This window comes from Limulus polyphemus, unplaced genomic scaffold, assembly GCF_000517525.1.
Source record: "Limulus polyphemus unplaced genomic scaffold, Limulus_polyphemus-2.1.2 Scaffold5231, whole genome shotgun sequence".
Classification (NCBI taxonomy): Eukaryota; Metazoa; Arthropoda; class Merostomata; order Xiphosura; family Limulidae; genus Limulus; species Limulus polyphemus.
Window position 1 is genome coordinate 57,382 of NW_013670841.1, and position 12,007 is coordinate 69,388.

General features: G+C 32.0%; 1 long non-coding RNA gene across 1 annotated transcript; it reads right to left on the minus strand.

Moving 5' to 3' along the window:
* Window positions 1-286: 286 nt before the first annotated feature.
* LOC111089101 lies at window positions 287-11,023 on the minus strand. The gene is made up of 3 exons (XR_002613440.1): window positions 10,979-11,023; window positions 5,098-5,181; window positions 287-582 (listed from the first exon to the last, which is right to left on the minus strand). It is a non-coding gene; the product is annotated as an uncharacterized LOC111089101 (long non-coding RNA).
* Window positions 11,024-12,007: the final 984 nt, after the last annotated feature.

Here is a 12,007-nt window from a genome sequence, read left to right on the forward strand (position 1 = left end):
CCTTTCTTGTTCCAGTTGCCACTGGTGCTGGTTTTCTTCCCACTGCTGTAGTATCACTTCTCGTTTATTTCCTTTCTCCTCCAATCACTGCTGTAGCCTCTCTTCTTGTTTCTTTTGCTGTTCTTGTATTGCTGCCATCAAATCTGCTAAGTTGTATCTCAGCAGGCCTGATGAGCTCAGGTATTGGGCAAAAGGCCTTCCTAACACTGGATATGACAGAAGTTGTGTGTTTAACAAGTTATAACATTTTTATTTGTTTTCACTCATAAGTTCTTAGAACTAGAAGTAAAGTCAAAGCCTGCACTTTATATACAAATAAATACTGGTATGTTTACATGCAAACAGAAACAATGTCAGAGAAAAAGGAAGAGAAAACACCAACCTAACAACATATGTCTCTGAAGAATGCAAGGTAAGTTACACTGTTTTTAGTGTGAACTACTGTTGTGATATATAAAAAGCAGGCATTTCTTGCTAACAACTGCAGTTTGGTATTGCAAATTTATCTTCATTGTTCTTTACTAGCAGCTTCTTCAAACATTATGAAGATACAAGTTGTCAATGAAGGTTTCTTCATATTACCTACAAAACAGAAAATAGAATGAAACAAAAACCCATATCATAAAATTAAGATAAACATTTAAATTATGCTTGATGTAGAAAATGTTGACACATTTCTTTCTAAATAAATTTAAATTTAATGTTTCTTAGAATTTGACAAGTACAAAAAAAAAGACTTTTTGTACACCAGTATTTTTTATATCATAAAGTATAAATGTGAAACAAAATGTTGACATGTTCCTTTCTAAATGGATTAAATCAATTAAAATTAAAATTTAATGTTTCTTAGAATTTGAAAAGTACAAAAAAGACTTTTTTGCACACTAGTATTTTTTTTATATCATAACGTATAAACCACAAACAATCCTCATAATTTAAAGAAATTTCAAGAACAAAAACTACCAAAATTCAGATGTAACAGCAAACCAAGAAATAATAACAGTAATCTTTTCTTGGTGAGGTATTGGGTCATTCAGCTTAAAACTCAAAAGTGGAAAAACTAAAGGAATCTGTATGTTAGTCATAACAAAATTTTCAAAAACAGTTAAAGCCGATAATGTCACTTAAAAAAATGCAACTTAAATCTTTAATAATAATGACAAGAAGGAATGTAGATTAGTTAGATTTTATTTCTGACCAATAAAGGTGGAAGAAACAAAATTGAATTATAACCACAATTTCAAAAATATTAGACACTGATATAACCTAAGATAAGAATAAATAAAAAAAGTTATCTTGGTATTTTGAATGTTTTTAGGGAATATTTGTGGAATTTAAAGTTCTCAAACCTATATTTAATTCTGAAAACTATGACATCTATATGCAGGCCAGCACAAACAAAATACTACTAAATATCAATGAAACACAACTAAAGTATTGTTTGCTTACAGGATAATTCCTGTAAGATCCGGATTAAATATATTGCCTATAACTCGATTTCTATGATTCTAATTTAATTTGTTAAGACATTTAATAGAACATAAATACAATAAATACTGTCATAATATTGGATTTATTTTGACATAAATAAGCCTTCAAAATTGGTATCAAATTCAACAGGGTTATATGTTCCATCAAGGCACTCATTTTGAATCATCAGAGGTGTAATGTTTACTGCATCATGAAGACTTGCAGGGATGGATACTGATCTCTTCAGGTTATCTTACTCTGGGCAAGATTGGCTGAGAAACCATGATAGATGCTATGTAAGCACAATAGCTCCCAACTCTTGCACCAGTCCTGCACTTACAGTAATATGCTTAAACAGATAGAGTGGAATTGGTATAGGGAAAACTCTTTGCTGGATTAAAGAACAACAAGGGACCTTTTTTATCCACCTAGCCATCCTATCCACTAAATCAAACACCAAAAACTCAAAGACATCCCCTATCTTTCAAATATTTATCAAGCTTTCCCTTAAATGAACTGTATCTACCACATCTGAAAGCAACCTGTTCCAAAGATCAACCACCCTGTTAGAAAAATAAAGCTGTTTTAGCTGAAGATGGCTCCTACCCTGCCAAAAATTTATATAATTACTGGAACAATGTGTATTACCTCTCTTGAAAAGAGTAGCAGCATTAGTCATTCTCCAATCTTCTGGCATTTGCCCACTATTCAAGAACTAAGAAAAAACAATAACAAGTGGCTCACACATCCAATCCTTAACCTCCTTCAAAACAATTGGGTAAATATTATCTGGGCCAAAAGCATCATCATTCTTGAAACTTCCAAGTTCTTTCTTAACAAACTTAGAATTAATGTGATCATTTTGTTCAGTTATGTTTCTATCTAGCAACTGTTTTGGATGAAGAATATTACTTAAAGTTTCATCAGTTAAAATTAAAGAGTAGAATTTTGTAACCCAGGAATATATTATGTTCAGCCTCACAAATGCACAGATGAGGAGCCTTTTAATCTTACAGCATTACAGAGATCTCAATTTGATGACTTAGAATCCAGACTTCCATGTTTGAGAAATACTTGTAAGATCTATGTTGACATTCTTAGCTGTACTATTGGATGAACTTTGTTCTGGCTTATTAAATAGGATTCTGTTTTGAGCTTAAACAATTATTTTAGCCTACAAAAAACACTTCACTTGTTTTGTACAGCTTTGTTCGGTGACTTTGCTGTACTTTATTTGAAATCTGGTCCTCAAAATATAACTGACATCTACACTTGCTCCTTGGCAAGCAAATTTATAGCTGACTGTAAAGGAGATCTGGCAATCCTAGTGCTAACTCTGAACTCCAAGGAGAAGGTAGAGCTTGCATAAGCAAAGGACCCTTGTAAAGCCATTATGAAACCATACTTTGCTGATGAGAGAAATAACGATATTGCAATATAAATTTGAAAAGGATGTCGAAGACATCCAAAGTTGGATTTAACGATGTGATGCTGCTTTTGTAGAGTGTGGTTTCAGAGATGCACTTGAGCATGACCTCAAAGTTAAAACATAGGTTTCATGATTCCCCCTCAAGAATGCAAGCAACATACAACTGAAGAATCCAAAATTGGTTACCAAGTTGTGCTGGGTAATTGAGGCAGTAAGTGGGTGCATCAAGCAATGGGCATTACTGGATATCATCTTCACTTACTAACGATTTCCTTTCACAAGAGATTATAACCAAATTGTTAACACCCTTTCTAACTGTTACAGTTCTAATCTTGTGTAAAATACACACAGTGATTCTACTGTAATAATATCCATGGTTCAACTGTTTAAACTAAACCAACAAGCTGCATAAAATTATGGTATCCCAAGGACTAGCTTACAAAACATCACTGTGGAAAAAATGCATGATGCAGCCTTAGACTTTCAAAAAACTTTAAAGATGACCTTCATTCCCATATTTTGAATTTTTATCAACTTAAATCAACAGAATATTATGGTGAAGAATATGACTTTAGAACATTGGTCAAAACAGAGTACTTTGATATAATGAGAATAATTGAAACCTGGCTAAATGTAGACAATTCTGATAATAGGAATTTATTTCAAATATAGGGTTATAGGTTGTTTAATAGGGAAAGAGTACTAAAAAGGGGGGCAGGGAATGGCTTTATATATAAAATGGTAATTACAGCCTTTTTAAGTTGAGGATATCAAAGCTAATAGCAATGAGATTGAACCTATTTAGGAAAGGAAAAAGCTTTTAGTTGGAATTTGTTAAAAACCACCAAATGAAACTCATGAATTTAATGAGAAACTCTGCAGTGAGATAAAAAAAGTCAACCGATAATGAGGTTATAAATATGGAAGATTCTAATTTCAGGCATATAATCAAATCATGAGGAAGACAGGTTTTTAGAAATTGCTCAGGATGGTTTTCTTCACCAATTAGTTAGAAAACATACTAGGAACAATGATATTTGAGATTTATTTCTAACTACAGAAATGGCCGACAGGGTGGGAATTGGGAAACAATTTGGTGCAAGTGATCATTACTCTATTAGATTTGGTGTTTTGTTGCACACGGAAAAAAAGAACAATGAAATTTTGGTTCGTTTTCAAAAAAGCAAATCTTGAAGAGATGGTACAAGAATTATCTGCTATAAATTGGCCAATGAATTACTTGGAGACACTGATGAAATGTGGGAAATGTTTTTAGATAAATTCTTAATATAGATATATATATATATATATATATATACATATATACATAAGCATAAATTAATTGCAATGATGGGAGACTTGGAGGATTATGGAAAATCAAGAGAGTTGGTCAAATGGGAAATTACAAAATCAAAAGAAATATATGAAAAAAAAAGGTTGTTTGAAAATATAAAAAATAATATTAAGGACTTCTTTAAATATATTAAGGTCTTTGAAGGATGATACAGGAAGGCTAATATCTGATGGTTATGGGATGGCTAAGTTCAATTTTTCCTACAGTTTTACAAATGATGATTTAAGCAATATTCCTCATCTTCAACAGATGCTAGATGAAAACAAGTTTAAACAAGGTAATAACACTAATTTTGAACTTGTTGAGAAAAAACCTGGAAAGTTTTAAATAATGAAAAACCTCTGGGCCAGATCATATTTACCAAAGGGCTTTAAAAGAGATTAAGGATTGGACATGTGAACTGCTTGCTACTATGTTTTTAAGCCCTTGAAGAGTGGGCAGGTGTCAGAAGATTGGAAGTTGGCTAATGTTACTCCTCTTTGCAAGGAAGGTGATAAAAATTGTCCCAGTAATTATAGGTCTACTTACATCAGTGATGGGAAAAGTTTTTGAAATTCTGGTAAAAGATGTGCGACAGATGTTTTTATGGGGCAGTCATTTTTGGGTTTGACTTAACACAAGTTATAAATTTAACTTATTTAATTTCAGGTTATGCAGTTCTGGGTTGGCTCACACACCACCAACTCAATGAAATTTACACTTCTTAACATTTTAATTACATCTTCTGTCAGTTTAATTAAATCTTCAATTAAATTAATTCCTATTACTTCTAATTCTTCAGACATTATACATTGTTAATTAAGTATGTTGTTAGATTAGATGAGAGCTAGCATTAATGACTTACAAGGAGTTTGTCCAACATATATTCTCAATACTCTGCACGACTGCCGTGGTAGGAAGCTGGATTTTCAGTGGGAACTTACAGTAGCTGTAAATTGGAATTTCAACTGAGTGATTGTTCAAAGTTACAACTGTTTATATACATAAACTGGGATAATCAAGACTTCTCACTAAGTTCCTCACAAAAATATTTACACATGATACTTCTAATCTTATTAGTAATACAAACTATTATAATAAAAACAATAATTGGCTTTCTCTCCCATCAAAAGATTTATTACTTGTTATTCATTTGTCTAGATCCACAAAGGTATCTGATCAATTAACTTCTAAAGCATATAAATACAAGCTGTTAAGTGTCTTAGACTTTTCACATATAGTCTTCCACTTGTTACTTCCTATTAATAGTTCCAATACTTGTTTTTTTATAGTTACTTCTTCTAGCCATGGTGTCTAATATCATAAGCATTTGTTGCTTTCTCTAATGGAATTGAATCTGTTTGACACTGATGAAAAACCACTAATTTCTATTTCTCATGCTACAGTCTGGAATGCATTTCTAATTAACTCGTGTACTTCAATTCAAGTTTTTCATAACCTTATTTGGAACTTCCATTGACTTATTAGCATTAGACATTTTTCTTGGCCTTATTTTGGCAACTGATCTTCCTCTAAGTTTTATAATATATTAACTGTTTATGTTTCTCCAATCTCTACTGAAAATTCTATTTTCCAAAACTTCGAATATTTGCAATTTACCAATTACTGCAGATGCTTTGCAAAACATTTAGTAAAGTTTAAAATTTTGTTGGACAGTCAGCATGGTTTCATTTGAAGATAATCTTGTCTTACTGATCTTTTCATGTTCTCTGATGAGATTAGTGCTTGTCTATATGAGGGTACAGGTGTAGGTTTGGTGTATCCAGATTTTCAGACAGTTTTTGAAAAGATGCCACATAAAAGGCTTGTTAAAAATGTTATCTCTATAGGTGTGGGGGGATAGAAAACTGGCTAGGTGGAAGAAAGCAGGGAGTTGTTATAAACGGAGTTCAATCAAACTGGATTAATGTCATAAGTGGGGTACTTTAGGGCTCTGTATTAGGACTGTTGCTCTTTTTGATTTATATCAATGACATAGATGAAAGAATAGTCAATAGATTATTTAGATTTGTTGGTATTAAAATGTTTGGTGTTGCTGGTTGTGAGGGGGATCCTGCTGCTACTTCACAAAAGGATTTGAATTATTTAGCGAGTTGGGCAAATAAATGGCAGATGGCTTTTAATTATAATAAATGGAAGGTAGTGCATGTGTGACATCACGATTTGAGTAATGAGCATAATTTTGATAGGAATAACCTTAGCAGTGTAATGGAAGAAAAAGATCTTAGTGTTCTGGTTGATCAGTTTCTTAAGTCATCCAAGAAATGTGCTGTTGCTTGTGGCAGGGCAAATAGTATTTTAGGTTGTATCTACCGAAATACAAGTCTAAAGAGGTTATAATGCCATTTTATAGGTCCTTGGTTAGTCCATATTTGGAGTACTGTGTTCCTTACTTTAGAAAGGATACTGAATTGTTTGTTGTCTTTCAATATTCTAATATCAAACAGTTGTATGTACTAACCCTGATGAAGCAGCAAAGGCAAAATGTTGGTTAAAATAAAAAGTTATTTTATAACTGTCTGGAGAATAAAGGTTGGTTTTTTCTAAACTTTTTTTCAGACTGAATTGTTGGAAAGACTTCAAAGGAGGGCAACTTGGATGATACCTGGGCAGAAATGTTGTCATACAAGAATAGGTTAAGATCTCTCAAATTAGAGAATTGAGGGAAAAACACAACAATTGTACCTTTCACAAATACATTGTTTATTCACGACCATGGTTTCTTCAGTAAAGGCATCATCAGGTACTGGTGAAACCATCGTCATGAATAAATGATGTATTTGTGAAAAGTATAATTGTCTTGTTTTTCCTCAATTCTGTAATTATGGAATTTCACCAAGTACTGACGATTTCGAGTATCAAATATATCTCTCAAATTGTTTTCTCTTGAAAAAGGAATAGTAAGCAAGAGAGGATCTGACTGAGGTGTTCAAGATTGTTAAGAGAACTGATAATGTTGATGCATCATCTTTTTTTTCATATGTAATGGTGAGAATGGTAAAATCAGGGGATATAAATCTTGGCAGAATAGGAGTCATCTTCAGTTAAGACAGTTTTAGTTTTCTAACAGGATGGTTTGGCCTTTAGAATAGCTTGCCTTTAGATTGGTAGATGCAGTTAACATAAGGGTGTTTAAGGGAAGGTTTGATAAATATTTTAATGATAAGGATTGGCTCTGAATGTTTTATTTTTATTTTAGAGTTTGGTATAATGGATAGAACAGCCTAGATAGTCCAACAAGTCTCTTGTTGTCCTTAAATTATATGTATGCAAATGTGTGATAAACTCAAAGATTAATGCACTTCACAAAACACAAAAGAAATGTGACAAAGATGAATGTTAGACTACATTAAATAGAGATAAACATATGTGGCTAATGATGATTTCCCTACAGTAGAGGGTATGAGGCATGTTAGAAAACACACACACACTGCTCATATGAGGTTACCAAAACTGCACCTGGTGAATGTTAAACCAAGATAAAATGAACGAAATAAAGAACAAAATTCCTAATTCTTGGCATTATGCCAAATTGATTAGCAGTTACATATTCATAAGAAAAGTTATTTGGTTTCTATAATGACAAGTTATTAGTCAGTAATGATACACACACACACACATCAGATAAAAATAATGAGTCTAATAGCACGAGAAAACTTCAACAGATCTATGTATCTTTATCCTGAAACAAGTTTGCTTTAAGACATTATTTAAGCATGCTTATTTTTTCATGCACTGGTATAGTACAACTTATCTTTGCCATCACATGAATTTAATAATACTCCACAATTTGCCCTTCACTTTAAAATCATAAACTACTTCAGTGTAATCCCATACAGAGCTCTTTTTGCATTTTAAATCACGTGTTATAATCAGTGAACACGCGGATTATGGCTAAATCACTCTTCATAACAATGGCAGCAATTATCATCTAAGTCAGAATGTGTACACTGAAAATGACAGGAAAATGCATGTTTTATTTCCGAATGCTGTTAAGGCAGCACCTGCTGAACTGTTACATATAATTTATATATACTTCATAGATATAAAGTATTAGAAACATTTAGACAATACTAGGTTGTGGATAAAATTCTTTCCTTTCTGCTCAACCAAATACAATATGAGTAAACATCTAGAATTATCATATGATCTTATGTTAAAATATTGTAATTGCCTTTGACTCAGTCTGCAATTTTCCTTTTTACAAAATTTCATATTTATTTTTATATTTACTTATATGTCCTATAGTTTCCAGTATTCTAAAAACTGTTTAAATAAATATATCATCTATCCTGTGGCTAAAGGACTTAGCCAGATATTTGGTGCCTGTTTGAAAACTTGTAAAAATTGAACCAAGAACACTCTATCTGTTCTTTTCATAACAACTTAACAGAAGCAAAAAGATTTAAGATTTTATCCATAATCACACTTAAATTCTTTGATTTTTTAACAACATCAGTACTTCCTTCACCTTATTAGTACACACAAAATCCTTTAAAAATTTCTATAACTCACGTATATAACATTACATTTTTCATAAATGAAAGACAATCTTCACATTCTGACCAAGTTACTAGGACTGTCAAGGTCATTTTCATAAAAAAAAATTTTCAATAGAATCAACTCTTTTCTTGATGCTAATAGTAAATATGGAAATACTTTTCTCCAAGAATTCGGTTCTTCCCAGCATCTTAATTCTAGAAACATCAGCAAATTTGGAAATACTTATGTTCATAAAGTTCCCTAAACGACTGGCATAAATAATGAGCAACAAAAACTTCAAAACAGACCCTATCAAATATTTCTCCCATTCAGAAAAATACCATTTATCACCACTCTTTACTTTCTATCACTGATGAATTTTCTAACCATTTTCATTACTTCTGTATCTCTTGTAAAGCATTTTATCAAAGATTTCATGAATTTACCTTTCTCAGTAACATTTTAAAATCTCTTACAGGCCTATTATTATCCTTAATGTTCCTTTTTTTTAGAGTTAGCATAATTGTAAAAACTTTTTGGCAAAACTATGTTTTTAGCCACCAGACTTTCATAACTTCCATCACCATTAATGACTTATTTTTGTTTATTTTGATAAATTTCATCATCCTTTTGGAATTAGCTGCCTTCAAGGGTGTTGAAGGCAGAAAATTTAATTGAGTTCAAGAAAGGACTGGATAAATACATGAGTAGTAAGGGGTGGTTATAGTTGGGAGCTGGAAGGGACATACTTGATGGGCTAATAAGCTCCCTTTTGTAGCTTTAAAATTTTAAGAATTTATGTCATGAAGAAACACTGCACCATCTCTAGTTTGATAATACAGATCCAAACTTTTTTGTGTGTTTAGCAGTGAAAACAATAGGACAAGGGGTCATAAATTCAAATTTTGGCAGCATAGGAGTCATCTGCAGTTTAGACAGTATTATTTTTCAAACATGGTGGTTGGATTTTGGAATGAGCTGCCTTCAAGGGTGGTGGAGTTCAAGAAAAGATTAGATGAATACATGAGTAATAAGAGGTGGTTATAGTTGGGAGCTGAAAGGGATATCTTTGATGAGCTAATAAGTTCCTTTTTGTCCCTTTAAAATTTTATAAATTATAATTTATACATTGAAATTAATTCCATAGATTTACCACCCTATTGGTTTGTTTGTAATAAAGCACAAAGCTACACAAGGGGCAATCTGTGCCCTGCCCATCACGGGTATCGAAACCCGGATTCTAGTGTTGTAAGTCCGCAGACATACTACTGTGCCACCTTATTGGAAAAGTGAAACCACCTCAACTGACAATATGCTCAACCTTTCAAACTTAGCATTCATAGACTGCTTAATTTTAAGTTAAGCTTAGGTTTTTGAACACTTTGGCATTTAGATATTTTATTTTTAGAATTATACTTTATGACATTGTTTACTATTGTGTAAAAAAGTTCTTCAGTACTAATATTAAATAAACATTATTGTAATTTTTATATTATTTTTTATAAATAACTTGTCTTATTTTCTGAGGCTGAACAGTAATTAAATAAACTTTAATAAATTTTGTAGAAATAAACACATGGACAATAAGTAGCCATTTGGTCATTTAAAGATGTCTTTTAGGAAATACTTAAACTACCCTTTATTTTTCGGGAAATTATAAATTCCCCTCTTAAACTCCTGTAAAGTGTATCCTCCACTATTGCCAATAGTGACTCATCCAATTATTCAATCACCGTTAGTGCTAGTGCACTCTCGTCCTACTGTTTTTAGAATATAGAACAGAGAAACCAGAATCCTGCTTTATCCTATCAATCCTAGAGATAATCTTGTAAACTTCCTTAATACTACTTTTTAATCTTCTTTACTCAAAACAAAACAATCAATATAAACCCTTTCCACACGTTAATTATTTGTATACGTTTATGAAAATAGCGTGATCTAAGTTATTTTTGAGAACTGACCACTTATAATTTGGATGTATACGTAACAATGATGCAACTAATTATAAATTACGCATTACTAGTACTTTTCAGTAGTCGTCGTATTATCTCCTTGAGCTTACTCAGTTTCGTTGCATTTCTTGCAGTTTACGTTTTAACATAATTAACTTAAGTCCCTACACTATAGTCCAACACATTTCCAAAACTTTTTCTCAGTTAGCCAGACTTGTTTGGTATATCCCAGAAAATATTCTTATGAAAACAAATATAACAGTAAAAAATAGACAGTTCAATACAACTTACAAGTGTTCAATTATAACCACGTGCGATAAACCATAGTTTCAAACGACTGGGCACTTGGTGTATTCCAGATGACAGTTTGAGGCTAGATTTTTTGTAGATATTCGATGTAGAAAAATTATTAAATCGCATTAATAATTTAAAAATCTTTTGTTTTCGTGCTTCATTACGCTTTCATGAAACTTATATTAGTTAAAGACGTACGTATATACTAAGAGCCAGAAATGTAATTTTTAGAATAGCTATAAATACTACGATTTCAACAATATTTAATTTTGTGTACTTACCATTATATTGTTGTAAGCTATATTTTCAATGCTTGAATTTGATTGTTTGCTAGAGGGAGGTGTTAACATGATGATGATGCTAATTTTGGAAAGTTTATAAAAGTAGTCAATGATTGTCTAGAATGTTCTTGCCCCCCAGTAGCACAGCGGTATGTCTGTGGACTTACAACGCTAGAATCTGGGTTTCGATACCCGTGGTGGGCAGAGCACAGATAATCCATTGTATAGTTTAACTTCAAAGAATGTTCTTGAATGTTAATGATCAAGTGATTGCGCGAAATATCTAGAAGTAAGAATATTATCTAGACAACAGTAAGTGAAGCATTTTTAGTTCAGTTTGTTTCAGTGACTGGGATTTCAGTGAAGTATTTAATGAGAAATTAGTGAAGTAATTAGATCAATCGATTTGCCGTGAAACTGTACAGGTAAGTTTAATTATGCGTTATTCGTAGTACCATCAGCAAGAAGTTTCCGTTGAAATAGTATTTGTAAACTTAAACCTTCAATTTGGGTCAAAGTGAACATAACCTCTAGGAAAATTATAAAAAAATTAATTAATTTGTTATCATTATGTGAACTGGAATTCGCATTGTTTTCACTAAATAGTCTAAAAGAACCCGCCGAACGATAGAAGTGATGGAACACAATGCAAAAATAAATAGTTGTTACGTCTCCGTTCGTTAGTTAATTTTCGCAAATTCGTTCCGACGAAACTTTAGCGCCACAAGTCCTTTCTTAAATAAAA